This window comes from Eschrichtius robustus, chromosome 7 (genome assembly GCF_028021215.1).
Source record: "Eschrichtius robustus isolate mEscRob2 chromosome 7, mEscRob2.pri, whole genome shotgun sequence".
Taxonomy (NCBI): domain Eukaryota; kingdom Metazoa; phylum Chordata; class Mammalia; order Artiodactyla; family Eschrichtiidae; genus Eschrichtius; species Eschrichtius robustus.
The window spans coordinates 1,286,532-1,299,448 of NC_090830.1; the positions used below are offsets into that span (position 1 = coordinate 1,286,532).

The 12,917-nt window shown below is 39.1% G+C and overlaps 1 long non-coding RNA gene across 2 annotated transcripts in view; it reads left to right on the plus strand.

Annotated features, from left to right (window-relative positions):
- The window catches only part of LOC137766984 (uncharacterized), a 218,996-nt gene extending 218,426 nt beyond the window's left edge, over nucleotides 1-570 (plus strand). For both annotated transcript variants that reach the window (XR_011074460.1, XR_011074461.1), the window contains one exon: nucleotides 412-570. This is a non-coding gene — a long non-coding RNA (uncharacterized lncRNA). The remainder of the gene's footprint in view (nucleotides 1-411) is intronic.
- Nucleotides 571-12,917: the final 12,347 nt, after the last annotated feature.

Sequence of the window (12,917 nt, forward strand, 5' to 3'; positions counted from 1 at the left end):
ATTTTTCTTTCCTACTGACTTAAGTGAAATAGGTATGAGATATGTATAAGGAATTTCTGGCAGAAAGTTCAGGGGCTATAACTTAAAGTGAAACATTGGCTATTTGGCAATGCTATAGTATCCTTGAACAACCGGTTTACTCCAGGATTAGTGATGTATACCAGTATATAAATATACAGAGAATGATACCCTGAAAGTGGCAACCCTGCATGTGAACTTGAACCTATGTTTTACATACCAACGTATGCTCTGTCAACAGAATGATCTCTATTAAGTTGTGCTCCACAGAGCATTGGAAAGACTTTGCACATTGCCCCTCTTTGTAAACTAAAACTATGTTCTCAGAAATTTATTTTCCTTTTGAACATTAATAAAATGTTAAAACTAATATGCTATATGATTTGCTTAAAGCTAAGCCTGTCCATGCAGAACAGTCGAACAACTTCAGGAGAAGCTGGTTATTTGGACCATCTGGATGTTTCACCTGAAGAGCAGCCAGATCAACTTGGCCGAGGTCCATCTGAGCATAACACGTCAGCTGACTGGGCCAAGCAAATCCTTCAGTTCAGTGTAAGTAGAATATATGTTTTCTGTTTGTTTTGGTTTTTAAAGAGACTGTGCAATGGTTAGACCACATGGCTTTGTGTAACGATTTTCGAATGAGAAAAAAACCACATATCTAAGGTGAACACTTTAGATAGCCTTGTTGAGTATTTTCTTAACTATACAGTAATGTTCTGGGGAAGCTAGTCAGGTAGCATTTTGAAGTCTGATAGGCTCACCAAACAGAAAAGAATAATACGACTTTATAGTTCTAGACGTTATTATACTTTCCAAGCCACTTGTAGTAATTCTCTCAGCCACCCCACTGGCAGGTAGGGCTGACACCTAATTTAGTGCCCATCCCACTCCTTTCCATAATAACACAAACAGAATGGAAACATTCTTCACCCATGTTGAGAAAAGCCAGTCATTTGGTTTTCTAAGGCTTTTTTTTTTCCTTTCATATTTTGAAGGGTGGTGTAGACCAGATTAAAAAACATGGCTCAGGGAAGCAAGAAATCATTCCCCCAAGCGTTTATTAAGTGAATCACAAATTCATTCAGCATGACTGCTTACCCAGAGAAATTAAGGGAAAATGGTAACAAGCTGTGAGCCTCTAAGTATCTTCAACTTTAGGATTTCCCTGGGAAGGGTCACAAATGTAATCCTTTTCAGCTGTCCCTGCCTTGCTTCCACTGTCAATGGAAATATCCAGGCAGGATGAATACACTTTCTGACTAGACTCTGGACTGACCTAGACAGCTTTTTGGAAATTCAGGATATACTTTTCCTAAAGCGTCTTAATTTCTCCCATCCCTCCCTGATTGAAAACATCATTTATCCCATTACAGCATGTGGAAAGGGAGGGGAGGGAGAAACAGACAGTTATCTGAATTCAGGATAAAAATTACTTTGTGAGTTTATTATTCTCATCTATAACAGATGACAATTTTCCTGTCATTTAGCTGATTCTAGAGCAGAATCATCAAGAGATATTAAGTACTGTTTTTCATACTATTTATCTTGAGGGCCCCAATGAGACATGTACACCTACATTTAATAACCCATGATCCATAACTTGCGTATTCCCTGGAAATGCTTGGATATTTTGTCAAGTGCAGCTAGCCATTATTTCACTGGCCATATGTTAATTACCCTGCTTCACTTATATTGTGGTGGGTTCCAAAGACTTAGTCTTCCTCCAGTGTCTGAGAGCTGTCTGGAAATCTTAGTTCTAAAGAAATTTGTGAATTTGTAGTTTCTGAAGTAACTCTGTTCCTCATTTGTTGGGTGACAGCTACTTTCATGCCATGACTCTCCCATCAGCTCTAAAATAGGCTCAGCCCTCTCTGACTTGGAACTCTCTTTGAAACTCTAAGATGATGTGTCATTTCAAGGGTAAAAAAGCAAAAATGTTATAAATATGAGTGGATGCTAGAGTCCCAAAGACTTTCAACAAGCTACAGCTTCCTAGTTGCTGACATCAACAATGTGGTTCTTATTATACAGCTGGGTTTCAGACTGTGATCCTTTTCAAGTATCATCTCTACTGTATGTAAAGAACATGGATTTAATGCAGTTTCTGTTGAGTTAATGGATAAGATTTGAAATGAATCTTTCTCTCAGCCATTCCTACAAATTAGTGAAATGTCTCTGGTCCACTAACCCATTTCCAGGGACTAAGATAAAGTCTAAGAATCTGACTCTGTCATTCATTGGAACTGAAATTGTCTTTCAGTTGTTAATACACCCAGTTAGCTCCAAATCTCTTGGATAAATTAGAACTTTCTAAGGCAGTAGCAAAAGGAAATCACAAGCATCACTAACGACAAAAAATCAGAGTACTCAGGTACAAACTAACCAATCTATGTAGCAACGACCTGCTCTTGGTCTGAACTTTTTAGTGAATGGATCACTACTTGGATGGGGAAGGATACAACCTAAATAGTTCATCTACTAATAAAGTCCCCTTAAAAATCACCTCTGTTCAGCAAATACTAATACAGCTGAGTCAAGCTCTTGGTTAAGTTCTTTATAGGCACCATCTCCGATAACCTTCACAATAGTCCTGATAGGTAGATACTCTTACTGGCCCATTTTACAGATGATGAGATGAAGGCACAGAGAAGTTAGGTGACTTGCCCACCATCACACAGAAAGTAAGTGTCAGAGCTGGACATGAAAAGGGTCCTGATTGACTTTAAATCCTCTTAGCCATTCTGTTACACTGCCTTGATGATTGGGCAAACACCCTGTCTCAGTGGTTTAAAACTGAAAAAGAGAGACTTCCCTGGTGGCGCAGTGGTTAAGAATCTGCCTGCCAATGCATGGGACACGGGTTTGAGCCCTGGTCTGGGAAGATCCCACATGCCGCGGAGCAACTAAGCCTGTGCGCCACAGCTACTGAGCCTGTGCTCTAGAGCCTGTGAGCCACAACTACTGAGCCTGCGTGCCACAACTACTGAAACCCACGCACTGCAATGAAGAGTAGCCCCCGCTCACCGCAACTAGAGAAAGCCCTCACGCAGCAACGGAGACCCAATGCAGCCAAAAATAAAAATAAATAAATAAAATTTTTTTAAAACTGAAAGAAAAGTAGCAGTTACTACTGAATATTTCACTCAGTGTGTCATCTGTGGCTACCCTTTTCCTCCCTCTGGCCTTCTAATTGCTAGTCTTCAAATGGTACTTAAAATTTTCATTTCGCAAATCTTCCTTTTGTATTTTACCTCTTTTTCTTTGCATTTGAATGATGCATATTTCGTATCAGCAATGAAATATCCAGGAGAGATCTCTGCATGGCAAAGTTGGAAGGAGGCTTTGCATTTTGGTTTGCTTGTGAACTTGACACACACTGCAAATCCTAATGGGACCTCCTGCCATGTAGAAATCTCTGGTTTGCCAACCGCAAGATTTCTAGGCCCTCCACAAGCATATTTCTTATCTCTTCTTCATGTGAGCAAGTTAAGGCTTCAAAGCAGAATCCAGTTTTGTGATTTTTATGCCCTTAGAATGATGGTGAACAATTTTTGCTCTTTGAAAAATGTGTAAAATAAGCTAGTATTTCTAAAAAAGAGGTTCATATATATATATGAATTGGCACTGATATGCTTAAGCATTGATTGTCCGGAAGGTTAAGTAAGAAGTTAAAAGCAGCAGTTACTTCTGGTGGTGGTGGTGATGGAGAATGGGAGCTGAGCAGATGGGGGTTGAGGTGGGAAGGAGGACTCTCACTCAGCGCCTTTTCTTCCTTTCTGGTGTTTGAAATATGAGAACTTACTGACTACTCAAAAATAATGCTGAAGAAAACAAATGCTCTTAACTTTTACCTCGAAGGTAATCAGAGGCTGCAATATCATCACAAGATCATTCAGTCAGGAGTTGGGTTAGTCTAGAGACAAATTTTCACAGGCAGTGAGTGGCAGTTAAAAGCCTAAAAAGAGATGGTTCCCTTTACTGTGTATACAGCCTGTGTCACACCACTAAGGGTGTAGGAAGCTGAGGTAAGAAGAGGGCAAAATTTCCCAAATCGTGTCACATATTATCAAACAACAAAACAAAAGGGGAAACTACTGCAGGACTTCTCAGCGTTCAATATGCCGTGTGCATTCAGACCTCCCAAGAGGGAATGGGCAGTGTTTCCTAAAGTTAGTTAACAATGGAATCCCGCTCCAACTTCTTCAAGGAGTGTCTCACAGAATTAGTGCTCCATGGGAGCACATTTTGGAAAAGGCTGGATTGTCAAGGACCCTTCCAAATAAGAGATACTATCTAAGCTGTATATGGAACTTTGAGTTCTACAGAGAGGTATTAAGTGATCACCACCACATTGACCAATGCAGCATGTCTTACACCAAGATCTACCTTGAATAAAAAGTATATATACAATTCAAGAAATATTGAGTGACCATCTGTGCAAGGCACTTGGGGACTCTGGGCTTACAGAAGGCAGTAACTGAGGTGACTAAGTGGGATAAAACTGCTTCCTGCAGGAGAGAGAGGAGCTAAGCCATCACAAAGGGCTGGTTCTAATTCCACAGATGACATGACCTCCTTTACTCTAATTTCTAAAGTGTTTGTTTTGAGCTGTATGGCCCAGCCCCATTTCACTTCTAAATCAAACTGAGCATTAGGTCAGACATTTGAAAAAAGCAGAGCTCAACACCCTTCAAAGCAGGGCAATGTTAGCAAACAACAGGAACACAATCCGTGGCATGGTTTGTATAAAGCATTTTCATCTGTGTAAATGGGTAACTTAACTCCCGTTTATGGCTGAAAGCCAGTGGGACCAAGCCGTCACTCCTAGTGGGCACTGTGACTAGTGTTGGGGTGGGTCACCATGTGCACCATGGATTACATTTGTGTCTACAGTGACGCTGCACCCAGGGTCCACTTTACCAGCCAGGAGAGCTTGGGAGAAGTCAAAGAAATGCTCTGAATGCTTTTAAAATCGACTTATGCATTGAACATAACAATGAACAAAGACCACTTTGAGATTTAATAAAGCATTTTTACACATGTCATTGCCTCTCACAAAGTCCTCTTTACAATCCTGAGAGCAAAGGAGGCTATCACATCTCCATTTTATGGAAAACAAAATAAAAAGAGAGACTTACTAACCTGCCGTTGCTCACACAGCCAGCAAGCAATAATGCTAGGAATCAAATCTGCCTATTCTGTATAAAAGAGATAACTAATAAGGATCTACTGTATAGCACAGGGAACTCTTCTCAATACTCTGTAATGATCTATATGGGAAAAGAATCTAAAAAAGAGTGCATATATGTATATGTGTAACTGACTCACTTTGCTGTACAGCAGAAACTAACGCAACATTGTAAATCAACTATACTCCAATAAAAACTTTTTTTTTAAATCTACCTATTCTGGTGCAGAATCCCACATACATTTCAGTACACCTCAGTCACATGGAGAGAACTGCTGCTCCACTGGGGGCTTATTCTAAAATCTCACTAGTCGGTATGAGATAATATTGCAAATTCAAAAGGATCTTCTTCCTCTCTTTATCACACACACCTTGATTCCCTTCCTGGGAGATGAATCTATTGTAGCATCAGAAGGACCTTGTTTCAAGGCCCTTGCAAACAGCTACTAAAAGATATGTGAATGAGGGCAAGATAGTTGTCAAGAGTCTCTGGGTAGGATTCTTGCCTTGGATGAGATGAGGGCCTGAATTTCTTGAAGACAGTGGTTCTCAAACATTGATGTGGATGATAACCATCTGAGCATATGCCAGAAATGCAGATTGCCTGGCTCCATCATCAGATTCAATCACTAGATCTTGGGTAGAGCCTGAGTATCTGCATTTTTAACAGGCCTCTTAGGTGGTTCTGTTGCACAGTTTAAGAGGCCCACACTTCAATCCTGAGAGCCTGTAATGTTATCAGAGTAAGTAGTGTTCTAAATAATTATTCGTTCTGCTCATCAGTAACTCTTTGGGTTTGTTTAATTGCACAAGAATAGAAGAATCAGTGAGTGATTTAACCCAACCAATATTCAATTCAGCAGACATCTCTTTACTTCACACAAGGCTCTGGGTATATAAAATATGATCTCTGGCCTCCACAAACTCATCTTTTTAGAGGAGATGAATGTGTACACAAATCACAAAATCCAATGCTTTTACAAAACAGAATTATTGAGGTACTCCTGAAGCACAGAAGAGAAAGAATTCATCCTGCCTCGAAGCCTTAGAATGCTCCCAGATGAGGCACCATTTAAACTGAGCCCAGAGAAGTGGAGAAAGGGCATTTTAGCAAGAGGGCACATTGTGAGCAAAGATAAGGAAATGGGAAAACATAGGTGTGTTCTAGGAGCCCAGGGAAGATCGTGTATGAGTACTAGAATACGTAGGAGTAGGTAGGCCAAATAGTTTTCATTTTCATGGCCTTTTGCAACATTTCGCTTGATCATTTCAACTACTAGGAGAATAAGAGAATCAATCCTATTTTAAAGATGAAAATACTAAATGACTTGTTAAAGAAAAAAAAAGCCCACAGGACCTACAACAAGATATTAATTTTTGGTGGGGGGTATGATAATGGGATCATAGAATATTGTTGCCACTATTGTTGCCGCTATTATAGGGAGTATTAGTGGCTGATAAAACCACATACTGTACGAAAAGAAGCATGTGGAAACATACTACACCACAGTGCAAAATTCTGTGTAAACTCATGGCCTTCTTTAAAAATGCACATGTATTTTCCAGTTCTGTTAGTCAGTACTCCCACCAGCTGTTCTCATTGTGCATTGCTAACGCTCAGATTTGGGGCTCTCTTACTTTTCTCCACTAAAGGACACCAAGATCCTTTGGGAGATAGCTGATTCCAGATCTTGCAGTCAAGGGAAAGTCAGGATGGGTCTGGGACAGCCTGTGCTGCCAGACAGCATGCATACTTTTATAAAATGCCAGAGGCAATGTTCAAAGGACAAAAGAACCACCTAAAGGGGCTTCCCTTAGCCAAGCTGAACACCACAAAATAGATAAAATAAAATAAATAACAGTGTTTGATCAAAATAGGTTGCAGCTGTCTAGGAAAAATTACTCTTCCTAATGATTCAAAAAAAGGAAAATTGATATAAAGTGGTATGAAAACATAATTGTAATACAAAGAGGATTATATTAATATAATAAGTCATATTTCATTTCCTATTGATTTTGTAAATTAAGAGAGTATAATTATAAATGAACATTTTGTTTCTTCTCTGAAAAAAATCATTCTATACTTTATAGTTAAGTACCCTTTATTTTCTGTATTAGCAGGAAAGAATAAACAATGGGAACTGAGGGTAATTCCAAGGAAAGCAGGTGCTATAAGCAGAACAAGACCAATCAGAACTAGCAAAACAGGGTCCCACGGTTCATCAGCACCGGCGGTCACACAAAATAACCAAGTGGAAAAGGCGTGTCACAGTGTGTTACAAAAGGATGAATTAGCTTCCTGTCCTAGAAAAGAGTGTTGACCACAGACTCAACCCCTCCACTCCATGGAGATGAATTGTCTGGACCAGTGCTTCCCAAACGTTGCATTTCATGGCACATGTAGAAAGTGATAACATTTACCTAATGACACATTAACTCATAACACACAAAGGCTGTGTTTGGTGTCCCTTTCCTGCCCTCCCCTCCCCTCCCCCTGGGGCTCCTGGACACACAGGCTCCCAGTGGCTTGAGCGACAGGGGGTCTCTGTCTCAGCACCTCTGGGATTCATGTGTAACAATAAGGAATGGCACAGTGTACTGGTTGCAAAGTTCTGCTCTCATAAGTATAATAACATACCACTTAGGCTTATATTAAATAAAATACCAATAGGGTTTATATTGGTTTTCAGTAATGCTAATAGGCCAAAGACAATGTGTTAGGTACTACCAGCCATGCCCAATTAAAGAATAAATCATTTTCAGAAAGGCACTAGGTTTGAAAATCTTAAATCTGGATGAAGGACAGAAAATTAAAAGTCCAATGATGTAACAAGTAAAATGTGGTTATAAAAAGGAACTTGGTTGAATAACCAGAGAATGAGAGCTACCTTAGATACTGCAACAGGTCAAATATCAATTCTTTGATTACGCAGTACCATAATCAGGACTGGTTCTGAGGCTGGTCCTTATCCTTTGGTAAGATGAGATATAAAAATACTAAAATTACTGAAACTTTAGGAAGGCAAACCTGGGAAGAAATGCAAATAACATGTTATTTAAGTCTAAGGTATTAACATTTGGGAAACTAGTTTTTGTTTCAGGTTACAGATCAGCTTTTTACCTTATTGATAGTATAAGTGTCTTCTTCTTAAGTGTTTAAATGCTAAAGATAATTTATTATGGTAGAATTGTGGTTTTAGCCAAATGTTTAGAAGTATTTGCGTTAGCAATCACCTGGGAACTTTCTAGAGAGATGCCTGTGACTGGAAAGGTGAAGTGGATTTAGTCATGGAAGGCCTTGACAATCCTGATTATCTGACCTAGGCAGTGGGATATGGTGGAAAGCATAGCGGGAAATAGATGTGGTTTATTGTCTTAGGTCTGCTAGTTACTCATGTGTGTCTGGGCGCAATCTCTTAACTTCCTTATGCCTCAGTTTCTTCACCTGTTCAATGCAGAGGTTAGAATTGCATTTGCTTTTTATTTATGTTTATTTTTATTTATTTGACGTATGATTGACCTACAACACTATGTTTGTTTTAGGTGCACAACATGGTGATTTGATATTTCTATACATTACCAAACAGTCACCACAATGAGTCTAGTTACCATCTGTCACCATACAAATTTATTACAGTATTATTGACTATATTCCCTATACTGTACGTTTCGTCCCCATGACTCATTTATTGTGTAACTGGAAGTTTGTACCTGTTAATCCCCTTCACCTATTTTGCCCACCCCCCTCAACCCGCTCCCCTCTGGCAACCACCTGTTTGTTCTCTATATCTATGAGTCTGTTTCTGTTTTGTTTTGTTTTGCTTGTTCATTTGTTTTGTTTTTTAGATTCCACATATAAGTGAAATCATATGGCATTTGTATTTCTTTGTGTGACTTATTTCACTTAGCATAATACCCTCTAGGTCCATCCATGTTGTCACAAGTGGCAAGATTCCATTCTTTTTTATGGCTGAGTAATATTCCATTGTGTGTGTGTGTGTGAATATATATCTATATATCTATATATCTATATATCTATGTATCTATATCTATATATATCTATATATCTATCACATCTTTATCCATTCATCTATTGATGGATACTTAGGTTGCTTCCATATCCTGGCTATTATAAATAATGCTTCAATGAACATAAAGGTGCATAGATCTTTTCAAATTAGTGTTTTTGTTTTCTTTGGAAAAATATCCAGAAATGGAATTGCTGGATTGTATGATAGTTCTATTTTTAGTTTTTTGAGGAACCTCCATACCGTCCTCCATAGTGGCTGTATCAATTTACATTCCCACCAACAGTGCAAGAGGGTTCCCTTCTCTCCACACCCTCACCAACACTTGTAATTTGTTGTTTTTTTGATAACAGCCGTAGGATTGCATTTTCTAAGGTCTCTTCCATGTCTCAAATTCTGTGAAATATTGTGAATGATGCTGATTTACTTCTGGAATAGAGGGAGCCTTGCTAATCGTTTGGGCCCAGCTCCTCAGGAATCTGCCTTCAGCACAAGTACCCTCGAGATGGTCCGAGAAGGTCCCATAGTCTTCTGTCCTGTTCAATTTTTTAGACACTACTTGAAATCTTTGGTATTGTCTTGGTGTTCCTCCCATTCTCTTGGCTCTCATCAGTTACCCTTTTGCCATCATTTTATTGGGCTTTTGTAAGGCAGGGAAAATGTTTGGGTCAGGCGGCCATCTTAAACTGGTACCTCATCATTTGATTTTTGAGTAGCATTGCCTTACCAAGGTCTAAGGTGCTACTTCCTCTTCTTGTCAGAGACACTCCCATACAGTAAAGTAGCAGTCAGAATAAATGGATAAATCTAAGTTTTATTTATTTGAATTTAGACAGTTGGGTTCTTTAAAATACAAAGATGTCAGTGATGCTGGTCCAGGGACCCCACTTTGAGAGCAGCAGGTCTATATGAAATACAACATTCAGGTAATGAAAGCAGATTAATAATTTATTTATTCATTTAATAAGTACTGTTGAATACTTACTTGAATACTTATACTGTCGAGCATTGTTATAGGCACAAGGACATGGTAATGGGTGAAAAAAAATGTGGTTTCTGCCCTCGATGACCCTTTCTGATGGAATTTTCCAGTTTTTAACTAGAGGTTTTGATTAGAAGTCTTCTCAGCACAGAAAGTCTCTTCACAGTGCTATAGCCTGTCATGTTCATTTCCCTCCTTGTGCCTCATCATGGTTCTTTTCTTAATTTTATTTATTTATTTTTCCTTCCAGTTTTAATGAGATATAATTGACATACAACACTGTATAAGTTAAAGGTGTACAGCATAATGACTTGGCATACATGTATATTGCAAGATGATTACCACAGTAAGTTTCGTTAACATCTGTCACCTTAATCAAAGTTGTCTTATGTGGAAAGCCCCTTCTCTCCAATGGATCGAAGTCTTGCATATACCTTGGCCCAATGTCTTTCTCTTCCCCACCCCAGCCCTTGATTACCATTTTCCCCCTTCATTTCTACCATGACAGTTATGAGTTCCTAACATCATTTACCCTTTATTTTACACTGTTCTATATTTCTATCTGCTTCATTTGTGCCGTCACTATTTGGAGCACCTACAAGGCTATAGGCTGTGTGTTATATTTCTTTGCAACGCCATCCCTCAGTTCCTCAAACAGAGTTAGAAACACTCTATGAGCTAAACATGAACTTGTTAATAGATTCACTTGGAATCCCAAACTCCCTTTTGGAGGCAGTGGAGCAGAATTAAAATTGCCACCACCAACAACAACCAGTCAGACCACATGGTCAGACAGTGTTTGTGGTGGCTGGGGTGGAGTAAAGCAATTGGAGACCAGGAAAAAAATTAGTGTTTGCTTTAGGATTTTACTGACTGAGAAAGAGCCAAGAGTGCTTAATTTCTCCTTTCAGGACAAAATTCTTCTTCTAAATGGGGTTTATGTCTAAAAAATGTAATGTGGTCAGGATGAGCTGGTGAATAAGTTATGGAATCAAATGGCCATCGGTGTTTTCTTGTCTAGTATATCAATTGATTACAATTGAATTAACTGGAAATTAACTGTCACAATCTTGTCCAAATGTATTAAGATAAGACAACCCTGTTAATATTGAAATAGATTATTACATAGAAATAAAAGAAAAGCACTTTAAAGATGGAAGAATCTTTGAGATCCTTCAAGACTAACAGTATCAAATAGTAGTTATGTGTGTAGGCTCTGGACCTTGTCTAATCCACTTTGAATCTTTACTCCGCCACCTACTGTCTGTGTGATCTTGGGAAATTTTCTTCATCTCTTTGAGCCTCAGTTTCCTTATCTGTACAGGATAAGAGATTAAAAAGTATTACCTATTAAAAGAATTAGTGGGAGAAATAAATGGTGGTCTAATAATGTACATGAAGCTCCTAGTATAATGTCTAGCAGATAGTAATAGCTCAATAAATGGCAGTTGGTATGTAGTCCAACCGTGTCATTTTACAGTTGAAGAAACTGAGGCTCAGAGTAATTGCAGTAATTTAGGGACAGAGCTAAGACAAGAACTTAGAATTTCTGAATTCCAATCCAACACTCTATTCAGGGTGAGTTACTATACATTACTCACTTTATAATTTGGATCTTTCTAGTATATAATTTGTGAAAACTTGGATAGTGAACTGGCCTGAAATATATTTTTTTCCCACTTTCTGTGAAAATTGGGTTTCAAGTTGAATATATATAACCTACTTATGAAAAGGACTATTTTCAAGCTCTTCGATAGTATCACTTTAAAAAATCAACCATAAGCATTATTCATAAACTCATTATAAGACATTCTTAACTGTTTAATTGAAAAGTCCCAGGGCTTCCCTGGTGGTGCAGTGGTTGAGAATCTGCCTGCCAATGCAGGGGACACAGGTTCGAGCCCTGGTCCGGGAAGATCCCACATGCCGCGGAGCAACTAAGCCCATGCACCACAACTACTGAGCCTGTGCTCTAGAGCCCGTGAGTCACAACTACTGAGCCCACGTGCCGCAACTACTGAAGCCCATGCGCCTAGAGCCTGTGCTCTGCAACGAGAGAAGCCACTGCAATGAGAAGCCCGCGCACCGCAATGAAGAGTAGCCCCTGCTCACCGCAACTAGAGAAAGCCCACGCACAGCAACGAAGACCCAACACAGCCAAAAATAAATAAATTAAATAAATAAATTTATTTAAAAAAAAAAAAAAAGTCCCATTCTTGGCAACACTAATTTGAGTATTGACTAAATCAATTTGAATTGTGGTATACACTTAGGTATACTCAGTAAAAACTGAGGACATCTAGTCACACAGCCCTACAATACAGGGAATCACCACCCCAAGATGTCCTTAATAGGAACAGTTGTCTCCTGCTGAATAATTTCAGTAAGACCAAAGCCATTACACCCAACACATCTAGTTCTGTGTTTTAACTTTTGTGATGGTCAAAATGTCCTTCAGGCTCTCAGATAATCTTAAATCCAGCATGAACATGGTACTCAAGTTATTCCAGAAGTAGCAGCCATCATTTGATGGCTCCTTAGTCAGCCATCAGTGATTCCTCCTCCTTTGCAGCAGTAGAGCGTTGGAAGGTTATGGCTTGTTTACTTTGCAGTATAAGCACAGTTAGTTCCAGGTAGTTCACCTAGTCCAGATGGGATCCAGTCGCCATGGACCTAATAGGTGTTCATTACACGATAG